This window comes from Physeter macrocephalus, chromosome 13, assembly GCF_002837175.3.
Source record: "Physeter macrocephalus isolate SW-GA chromosome 13, ASM283717v5, whole genome shotgun sequence".
In the NCBI taxonomy this organism is placed as follows: Eukaryota; Metazoa; Chordata; class Mammalia; order Artiodactyla; family Physeteridae; genus Physeter; species Physeter macrocephalus.
This window is the reverse complement of record NC_041226.1, coordinates 49,065,638-49,076,970: the sequence shown is the minus strand read 5'-3', so window position 1 is coordinate 49,076,970 and position 11,333 is coordinate 49,065,638. Positions and strand designations below refer to the sequence as shown.

At 41.2% G+C, this 11,333-nt stretch overlaps 1 protein-coding gene across 25 annotated transcripts in view; it reads left to right on the top strand.

Annotated features, from left to right (window-relative positions):
- KLF12 (KLF transcription factor 12) overlaps nucleotides 1-11,333 on the top strand; it is a 589,904-nt gene that overhangs the window by 218,484 nt on the left and 360,087 nt on the right. The window lies entirely within an intron of this gene.

Here is an 11,333-nt window from a genome sequence, read left to right as displayed (position 1 = left end):
GGCCCAGCCGCTCCGCGGCACGTGGGATCCTCCCGGACCGGGGCGCGAACCCGTATCCCCTGCATCGGCAGGCGGACTCTCAGCCACTGCGCCACCAGGGAAGCCCCCAAAAGTCATATTCTTGTTGGCCATTTTTGTTTCCCTTTCTGTCAGTCATGTATCCATATGCTTTAGCAGACTTTTCAGTTGAGTTTCTTATCTTCTTCTTTGTAGAATTTCTTTATATATTGTAGTTTTAATTCCTTATTGAATTTGTATCCTTATGTTAACAACTTGGGTCACGTGATAAAGCTCTACTCTCAAAATTTTGTTTTTCTAAAATGTGAAATTAGATGTTCATATTGCTGGATTCTAAGTGTGTGTCATTGTTGTGTGGGATTCCCAAAATGTAAGTACTGCAGTGATTTAATGCCTTAAAGTTTCTTGCTTTTAAATTACAGTCATTGAAAGAACACCTATTACGTAGTATATGATTTGTATAAGTTGCCTTGGTTGGAAATTGTAGACACCCAGATTGGCAGGGGCTGATTGTCCCCAAATCTCTGTTCTTTCCTTCTTCTGTGACAACAGAATTTTTAGTTGTGTGCAAGGCTGCCCGGAAGAAAGATGACTGACATTTTCCTAGCCTCTAAATGTGGCTGAGTAAGTTCCAGCCAGTAAGAACTTACTGTTAAGTGGCTGCTACGAACCCACCTGTAAAGTCACCTAGTGCATTCCCTTTACCTCACATCTTCCTCCCTTCTTCCTTTCTGTGTGTGACATGTGACGCAATGGCAGGAGGTCTAGCTGTTGGATTAAACTCATGATAGGGGGTCTGACTCTAGGAATGGTGGTGCCGTGAGCTAGAATGTGCCTGGTTCCATACCAGCCCTTGACTCTGCATTCTGAATGCTAGAGATAGAAGCTGCAGTCGTGTCTTAAGCCACTGTCCTTTTAAGTTTGCTGACACTTGCAGCTAAACCCAGTCTTAACTGATACACCACCTCAAGCTTGCTTAATCAAAAACAGGTTTATGGTTTATTGGCTTATGGAATGGGTCCATCCAAGAGGTGGAGCTGTTTTTAACTCCTGCCCCATTGCAGCAGTTTAAATTATGTCATTAGTACTCGCTTTCTCTATTCACGTTTCAGGTTTGCGGCTTCTGCTTGCTTTATTCTCAGACGGTTCAACTGTGGTGACTGCACGGCTGCTGGTTGCCTCTATCATAAAGACATTTATATTCTCAGAGAAAGAGCAAGCACTTCTTCTGATAACTTAACAGTTGTCCCTGTTCTCTAAACCGATCAGAGGTGACCAGGGGGAGAACGCTCAGATCAGTTAGGCCAGGGTCACATGACCATTCCTGGGCTCCAGGCGGAGGGACATCCGTACCCAAACACACAGACTAAGCAGAATTTCTCTAGGATGAAGCAGGGCTGGTTCCGAGAAGATGCTGGGAAGATAAATATTATATATGTCTAGTTGCGTTATGTATAATTAAGCTTCATATTGCCGTGATTTAAAAAAATACGTATGTTAATTTCTTGCTTTTTCTGTTTTTCAGTAGTCCTTTTTCAAACAATGCAATGAATGTTGAAATGAATGATTTTGTTCATTAGGCAGATCGATGACAGTAAAGAAATAAAAAATGAAATGAATGATGTAGTAAGGAAATACAAAATATTCTTTGCCTATATAGAATACAGTAGTAAGATGATCAGATGAAAATATCTGTGGTAAAAAAAAAAATCATAATAATGTTTTCTAAATAGAGGTCATTTCTATTAGTGATAATTAAGCATTCCTTATTAGAGTGGTTACAGTATATCTGAGCAGACTGCCTCAACTGTAGTCAAGAAACAACCTTATATGATTCAATTCCAATTTGTAGTCTTTGCAAGTAACTCTTCTTTTTCTCCTGTGAGCCTCTCGAAAAGCTCCATGCAGTGTCACAGCTGACCCCAGTTTCTTTTTATCGGGTGGAAAAACAAATCTCTAAGAGCCCCTCAAAATGAAACCGAATATGTTGTTTCTTTTGGAAAACAAATGGAAAAGTATAATTTTTAAAACATGTTTTAAGGCTACAGGTGCTGTAGCTGTGAACAAACGAAATACTTCTATAAACTTTTTTTATGGCTTTATTGAGGTATGATACACACAAAAAAACTGCATGTATTTAATGTATATAATTTGATGAGTTTGAACATCTGTGTACACTCATATTACTGTCACCATAATCAAGGTAGTAAACATATCCATCACCTCCCGAGAGTTTGTGTCTCTTTGCTTTTTTTTTTTAATGGTTAAGAACACTTAAAATGAGATGTACCCTCTTAACATTTTTTTTTTTTTTTCTTTTTCTTTTTGGCTGCGTTGGGTCTTCGTTGCCGTGCGCGGGCTTTCTCTAGCTGGGGCAAGCAGGGGCTACTCTTTGTTGCGGTGTGCGGCCTTCTCATTGCGGTGGCTTCTCTTGTTGTGGAGCACAGGCTCCAGGCGCACGTGCTCAGTAGTTGTGGCATGTGGGCTCAGTAGTTGTGGCTCTCAGGCTCAGTAGCTGTGGCGCACGGGCTTAGTTGCTCCGTGGCATGTGGGATCTTCCCGGACCAGGGACTGAACCTGGGTCCCCTGCACTGGCAGGTGGATTTTTAACCACTGCGCCACCAGGGAAGTCACTTAACATATTTTTAAGTGCACAGCACGATGTTGTTAACTAGAGGTACTATGTTGCCCATGAGATCTCTAGAACTAGCTCATCTTGTATTACTGTCACTTTCTATCCATTGAACAATAACTCCCCTTCCATAAACTTGAAAACAACTTAGCCTTGCCTAGAAGCTTAGTCAGGCATTTTTCAAAATAAACTTTACTTTTGAAAAACTTTAGATTCACAGAAAAAAAATGTGATGATGGTACAGAGAGTTCTCATATACCCCCGCCCAGTTTCCCCTGTTACAAACACTTTACATTTCTGTGGTATGTTCATTACAATTAGTGGATCAATATGGATACATTATTGTAAGTTCATACCTGATTCCCATCTTTTCAGTTTTTATCCACTGTCCTTTTCCTGTTCGAGGATCCCATCCAGCACCCCACACTACATTTTGGGGTCATGCCTCTTTGGCCTCTCGCGGCTGTGGCAGTTTGTCAGACGTTCCTTATATTTGATGACTTTGACAGTTTGTGGAGTACTGGTCAAATATTTTGTAGAGTGAGTCTCAATTGGTATTTGTCTGCTGTCCTTCTCATGGTTAGTCTGGGCTGATACCTCTTTAAGAGGAGGATCACAGAGCTAAAGTGCCATTGTCATGACATCAGATCAACAGTATATGCTGTCAGAATGATTGATCACTGTTGATGCTGACCTTGCTTACCTGGCTGAGGTAGGGTTGGTCGGGTTTCTCCACTGCAAAGTTATCCTCTTTCTTTCTTTCCTGACCGTTACTTCTTGGAAGGAAGTCGCCCTGTGTTCCCTACACTTGAAGAGTGAGGAGTTGTGCACTTCCTTCTTGAGGGTGAAATGTACGCAAAGATTATTTGCACTACTTCACCTCGTGAGATTTGTCTGTTGTCCCTTATTTATCTGTCTATCTATCTGTCTATTTTATCTATCTATCTAAACACATATTAATATAGACTCGTGGTTATTTTATACTTTTGGGTTATAATCTAATACTACTTAATTTTGTCACTCAAATTGTTCTAGCGTTGGCATTGGGGACTCTTTTAGTTGGTCCTTGTATCCCTTTGACAAACCCCCCTTATTGTGTTGTGTTTGTTTTGTTTGTTTGTTTTAGCCGTGCCGCACAGCTTGTGGGACCTTAAGTTCCCTTACCGGGGATTGAACCCGGGCCCTCTGCAGTGAAAACGTGGAGTCCTAACCACTGGACGGCCAGGGAATTCCCTGTTCTTTTTTTTTTTTTTTCTCTTGTCTTTTCTTCCCTTTAGCCTTGCCTTTCCCTCTCCCTCCTCTTCTTCCTTACTTTCTGTCACTACGGATGCTACATAGTCATTTTATATATCTCCTGCCTCAGTCCTAGAATCAGCCATTTCTCCAAGGAGACCTGGTTCCTGTTATTTAGAGAATGATACTAGAAACCAAGATCTGGGTACACGGTGTGCTTGTTGCTGCCGGGGCGTTTTTATTATCCCATTTTACAGATGTAGAGTTGGAGATCCCAAATAAAAATGGTGGCAGTGGAAGAGGGTAGAAGTAGTTGTGATCCCATTGTGGAAGAAGAGGCCTTGTTTCTGGATAGTTTTTCTTCCATTCCTCTGCAGTTGGGAACTAACAGGTTTTTCTCTCTCACTGATGTTTTTGTGAGGTGGTTTATTTTCCTGGGCCCTCTCGTGAGTCATTTATCTAAGCGCAGAGTGTAAGAGGGTTTTTATTAATGTTCTGACTGGAGGAGTTATTCATTTATTGACCACATAATTTTTTTGTTGTTTTTTTTGCAGTTTGCCAAAAAGGCATAAAATGAAATATGATCTGCTCAAGAGTATTGTTTATTGTTTCTGACAATAAGACTAGAATCCTTACAGGATCATTGGGAAACATGGAACCCTTTAGGAGTGTTTAATGGATATAATGCTCTCTCACTCTCTTCTTTCAACCTAAACAGCAGTTGCTCTGAGGACTTGCCTAATGTATTATAACTAGATCCATAGCCCAATTTTTACATTTCAGTCTTTATTGAAAACATAAATATTATCTGGAGTAGAGAAATGCAAACCTTCCTCACGGAACTGTTACTTAGAGAAAAATTGAAGCCCACTTAGTCTGTCTTTGTACAGCACATACTACTTTTGTCCCTTTTCGTTAATTAATTAATCAGTGCTCTTTAGAAACGGGAGAGTGCTAGCTTTTTTTTTTTTTTTTTTTTTTTTTTTTTTTTTTTTTTGCGGTACCGGGGCCTCTCACTGCTGTGGCCTCTCCCGTTGCGGAGCACAGGCTCCGGACGCGCAGGCTTCAGCGGCCATGGCCCACGGGCCCAGCCGCTCCGCGGCACGTGGGATCTTCCCGGACCGGGGCGCGAGCCCGCGTCCCCTGCATCGGCAGGCGGACGCGCAACCACTGCGCCACCAGGGAAGCCCGGAGAGTGGTAGCTTTAACTGGTTGTCCTGGCCAAGGACCAAGATGCTTCTGTAATCTGGATTTACTATATTTTAGTAAAATGTCAAGAAACACTGAAGCCACTATGAAAGTAGAGAGTGTACACACAGTCATGCACACGCAGAGGTTAATTTCCATTTTTCCAGGAGGCCTTCTGTGTGTCTGTTAGGAAGTTGGAGTGAGTTCTTTTGTCTCAGTTTCCTTACTGCTGTGTTAGCCCGGACAGAATGGCCCTCCATCAGGCCACAGTGAATTATCTTGTCCTTGTCCTCCTTCCACATACCCATATTTAGTCATCACTAAACATATTCTATTCATTCTGTTCTTTTGAAGCATGTGAATGCATTAATTTTTGATGTTTGAAACGGTTTAATTTGTCAAAGGATGAGGTTCTTAATTTTATTTTCCTTCTGGCCATTAGGGGACTAATTAGAAAAGCTTGAGCAGTGCTAGACCCCCATTTCATGCAATCTTTCACGTTTACAGCGTTAATGAAAAAATAATATTTCACGAAGGGAATCTCAGTTTAACCTTGTGGAGAGGCCCTTCAGTCAATTAGTCGGACATTGCTTATCATGCATGGAATCTTATTTATACCTGTCTTCTTTTTTTTTTTTTTGTATTTGGATGATCTTGAGAAAGATCCTGATGAGTCTCTGCTGCTTTCTTGTCACTCTGATTCCTATTTTACTCAGTTTCTCCCTACTTTGTTGTGTCTCCTGGGATATCTGGGTACTAGAAAGTCCCTGCCCATAGAGAGCATTGTGCTGTCTCGGTTTTCATTTGTGCCTCAGTTAATGCTTTTCTCATGTTCATTTAAGTGCCTTATGAGTTTCTGTTCTCTGAAGCATAGATCTTAACTGATTGAATGACGTGTTGCAAATATTTAATGTTTCATATTTATGAGGTCCTTCTGAATTATTTTATTACCCTTTTGGACATACTTATCAGGTCTTACTTAATTGATGTTAAGACTTGACAATCCATTAAGGCTTCTTCAGTCAATTCAAACTCAGGCTGTAACTAGGATTCCTGTAGCCCTAACTCCTGCAGTGTTCAGCATAGCTGAATGAAAACAGAGATCCTGTTGTGGGTTTGCTTCTTTTTTAGCAGTCTTTAGGACCCTTTGACCTTTTGATTTCATTGTTACAGTAAAAAGCATGGGATATTGCCTGGCCCGGGGAGATGCTACCAGGTCAGATCCATTTTCAGGATTGGGTCCTTATACTGTTAATTGCACAGGAGATCTTATCTATTAAGAATCAGCCAGTAGATAATCTCATTCTAAATATTTAAGTAAATTATTAATGAATCATATACATTCCGGAAAATAGTAGTAGCAAACACTTATATACTGTAGCACTTATTTAGCATATACATGTTTTATATGAAGGAGGTACTGTGTCGTAATCTTTATTTTGCAGATGATGAAATTATGGCGCAGGTAATTTATGTACTTTGAATGCATTCACACAGTAACAAGGCAAGATTGGACCAAGGCATTCTGACTCCAGAGACTGCTATAAAAGCTTGACTGTCCTGCCCTGAGGTCTACCCCTTCCTTGGGGAGGGGGGGCAGGTGGGGAGAGAGAGAAGGAGGGGGAGAGAGAGAGAGAGGGAGAGTGTGTGTGTGTGTGTGTGTGTGTGTGTGTGTAATTCAGAGGTCTGGGGAAATTTTATTGCCATATCTTTGATGTTGGATACCTTTTTCATGAAATTGAGCCGTGGGTGTTGGTGATTTTGATAATGAGTTTTAGGAAATCACAGTTCCTGAGATCACTGGAACTGCTGGAGTTCCTGCCTCCCCACTCATCAACATTTTAGCCCCATTTACACAATGCTTGCATTTGAGAAGAAGCCAGCATTTTAACATGAATGGTCAAGGTCAGTTCCCTTTCATAAATATTTATCAGTCATCTCCTGTGCACTGTGTTCACAGGCTACGTCCTTGCACTGGGTGGGACAAGGCAAGCCTTACCCTTACATAAAATACATCCACAATAAATACTCAGGTGAGTAACTGCATTGCAAGGCATATGCATGGTACAAGGTATTCTGGGGGTTCAGAGATGGTAAAGAATTAGGACATCCTTTCTTTGAGGAAGTGGCTTTCGAGCTAAGTTGTGAGATGGGATTTTTGTCAGATATTTGAGGTGGAGGGAACCAGGTGATCAGTGGTGCTCAGGAGGAAGGGTGTGCACGAGTAGTCGCGTGTGGTTGTTGGGTCACGTGCGTACGAGGTGGGGAATAATTCTGTGGTTTGGGGTCGTAATGTGAACTTCATTTAACGGCACTCTCGGTGATTGTTGTGGCAGTGAGAACGGAAGAGAAGGGATCAATTTTGAGAGTCATTCTCAGGACCCATAGGACTTGACAACTAATAGCATGGAAAAGATCTGGGAGGAGGAAGGGGGGTTCAGGATGGTGTCAAGCTTTTAAGTCAAGCAGACTTGAGAGGGTGGATGGAGAGCAGAAGAGCTGGTTTTCCTTTTAGCCTGCTTGCTGAGGCAAGGATTATTTCGATATTCGGTATAAACATTTTTGGACCACCTCAGCTGTTGAAATCCTGGGTCGTACGACCTGATATTGTTTAAAGGGAGAGGGGGACAGGTCCCTAAAGGCGTTGTGGAGAAAATACCTCTTAATAACAACAGCTTTGTTGTGTAGCACATTCACTGTTTCTGAATGAGGTATTCTAAGAGTCTCTTGTTCAGTCTTCGGTGGCTTGCAAATAAGGGAGAGAAGCGGTAGGCGTACTGACGTTGGCACTGAATTTATAGTACTGGAGTCCACTTCATTCCTGAGACGGTTCTTGGCTTGATGGAGGCTGCAGAGGTCTAGAGGTCTGTGGAATCCTGTGTCCCAGTCTAGCACTGTGGATGTTCATCAGTTTTTTTTCCAGGAGTGGTGGGCGGTCTGCACGCACAGCCCTGTGTCTCATGCACAGGCTGCGGAGAGCATGCCTTTCTCTCTTCCTCATAGTTGCTCTCCATGAAGGCACGAATCCTGTCTGCTTTGGATGGCTGTTGCATTTTGGCACTTGGCTCCATGCCGGATACATGATAGAATCAGAAAAATACAAGTGAAGAGATAGATGATGAGTTGTTCCCATAGTCTGTGGCAGATTAAGTTTTCAAACGTGGTGTTCTGATGGCTCTTGATTAGGGAAAGTGTGAACTAAGGAGCCTGTACGTCTGTTTACCATTTATGTATTTCAGTATGTGATACCTGTAGTTGAATTATTTCAACCGGAGTATCTGTTTAACACTATACTCAATTTTTGGCATTCGTGAGTTTTTTTCCCGCCTGCAAGAGTGTCTTGGTTTTTATTGGCCCACTATACTTAGGAATATATTTTTGATCAGCTTATAAGGGTCCACAAAACAAAGATAAATAACCCTTTCTGGATTATTATTGGGGTTGCACTGAATTGATATGACATGTTTTTGGAGAGAAATGACATCTTCAAAATAAAAAAATATTTTCAGTCTCATAACTTGGTATCTTTAATCATTTATTTAGGTCTATTTAATGTCTTGTGATAATTTTTTTTAGATAAGAAGTATTTTATTTAATGGAAACAGTAAAAATTCTGTAACATAGTAAGTCTTATTAATTTTGCCTGCATATCATTTTTTCTAGCTTTATTGAGGTATAATTGACATACATCACTGTGTAAGTTTGCGTACAGCATAATGGTTTGACTTTACATACATTGTGAAATGATTATTGTTGTAAGTTTAGTTAGCATCCATCAACTCATAGATACAATAGAAAGAAATAGCAAAAAAAAAAAAAAACAAGAGAGAGAGAGAAGAAAGTTTTTTTCCTTGTGATGAGAACTCTTAGGGTTTGGTCTCCTGAGTTTGTTTCTTGGTTTTTTTTTTTTTTTTTTAAATAAATTTATTTATTTTTTATTTTTGCGTTGGGTCTTCGTTGCTGTGCGTGGGCTTTCCCTAGTTGCGGTGAGCGGGGGCTACTCTTCGTTGCAGTGTGTGGGCTTCTATTGCAGTGGCTTCTCTTGTTGTGGAGCACGGGCTCTAGGCACGTGGGTTCAGTTGTTGTGGCTCGCAGGCTCTAGAGCTCAGGCTCAGTAGTTGTGGCGCACGGGCTTAGCTGCTCCGCGGCATGTGGGATCTTCCCGGACCAGGGCTTGAACCCGTGTCCCCTGCGTTGGCAGGCGGAATCTTAACAACTGCGCCACCAGGGAAGCCCCCTGAGTTTGGTTTTTGAACAAGCCGTACCGCGTACTTTATACAGTGACTGTAAGATACTGTTTCATATTGATTTTTTGGACGATAGGTCATGTGTGAAAGTTTCGGGGCAATGCAGGTGGTACTGTGTGTAAGTCAGGAGTTTTGTGTAGTCAGCATTGCCATCTTTGCTTCTGCTGTCTTGAGTCCAGTGATCATCCAAGCTGAGGCTGGAGAGATCGGTAGAATTTCCATCTTAATTGTGTTTTTGAAAGCTAATATTGGTCCTTTATTATTTTCTCCTATTTCCAAAAGTAAGATTTTTTGTAGTAAATCTTTAATAAGGCCAGAGCACAATAATGGCATTATTTCTTTATTTAAAAATTTTTTACAGAATTATGTTTTCTTGTGTAGCAGTTTCCAGATATAATATTAGAAGTATGAGGGAACCCAAGGATTTGATTAGGCCAACTTGTGAGAGGGACTGATAAATTGAAGTTAAGATACTGACATATTGTTAATGGAAGAGCAGAATCAGGGAGGCAGTACCTCTTAAATAAAAGATCATATTGATTTAAAGTGAAATTGTTTGCTTTTACAAAACTTTTCCAGGAAAGCACATAACACGCAAAGTGAATCCATAGCTGTGTTTTAAAGAATGGCAACTTCTATTCCAAGTTAATAGTCTTTCTTTATCACCCCTCAGTTTTACATGTTTTAAACTAAGCTGTAAATTTAACTTGAATAATTTTAACATTTCCGAAGACATATCTCAAAAAGCAATTTAAAGGAAACATTGACATCTTGAAGTCAAACACAGCCCCCTTTCTTATGGAAGCAGTCAGCTTATTTTACCTGAACATTTATTTGCTCTTAAGATAGAAATACCTTCAGCAGAAACTTTTCTCCAGGGTTGAGATTTTTTAATGATGTGAACCTGACGTTAGTATGACCATTTTATTCTGGTCGTACATAGTCCTTTATTTTGTGAATGGAGTGGTGATTGGCAAATACATTTGCTTTCATGTAAAGCTTGACTGTGACATGTGCCAACTGCAGACCCTTACATGACCTCTGCGCGTAGAGTACAGTTGTACCTTCTCTTCCTTCCATACCTTGCTTTCCTGGTGGATGACCAGGCTGTGAGTTTCTCAAGATCAAAGGTGATATCATTTCTGTGTCTATAGCCCCAGCATGTGCAACTGTGCCAGGCAATAGTATGTGCTTAAATAAATGTGGATTGAATGAACATGACTAAAATGTATGTCTGTATGTATAGCAAGCAGTGTTTGCTACTGACAGGTTTTCTTTCTGAAAAATTTATTTTTAAATAATTTTAGGTTCATAGGCGTTCTCCCGGGTCTCGTACAAAGCAGATCTTGTATCCCTTTACCCAGTTTCCCTCGGTGGTAACGTTTTGCCTGACTGTAGTGCAAAATCAAAAGCAAGACATCGGTCCAATCTGCAAAGCTTGTTCAGATTTCACTCGTTTTACATGCAGTCATTTGTGTGTGCTTGGGTGTACAGTTCTGTGCAGTTTTGTCACGGGTAGATTTATTTAACTGCTGTCACAGGCTGAAGGCTTCCTGGTGCTATCCTTTTATTGTTCACCTCCCCACCCCCGTGCAACAGGTTTTTAATAGTGCTGACTCTGCTTTGCGTTCACTTATGCATTAACTCTGGCACGTGAAAGAATTACGTTTCTGTTCAAGAAAAGGGAGCAGCAGTGATAGCATTTCGTGATTGTTCCGCAGTCTGTAGGTCATCTCTCACCCACGAACAGTTTACATCTTTCCTATTTTAAAGAGAGATTACCTTAAAGTTGGCTTCCCCGAAGTTAGGAATCCTCAGCATTATCCTCATGGGAGTCTACTCGCATTTGTTGGAATTTAGAGACCGCATGGGTATATTCATGATCCAGAAAATGCGTGAGGTTGCAAAACATAAATCGAATGCTAAAAATGGGGATCCAGGGCTTCCCTGGTGGCGCAGCGGTTGAGAGTCCGCCTGCCGATGCAGGGGACGCGGGTTCGTGCCCCGGTCCGGGA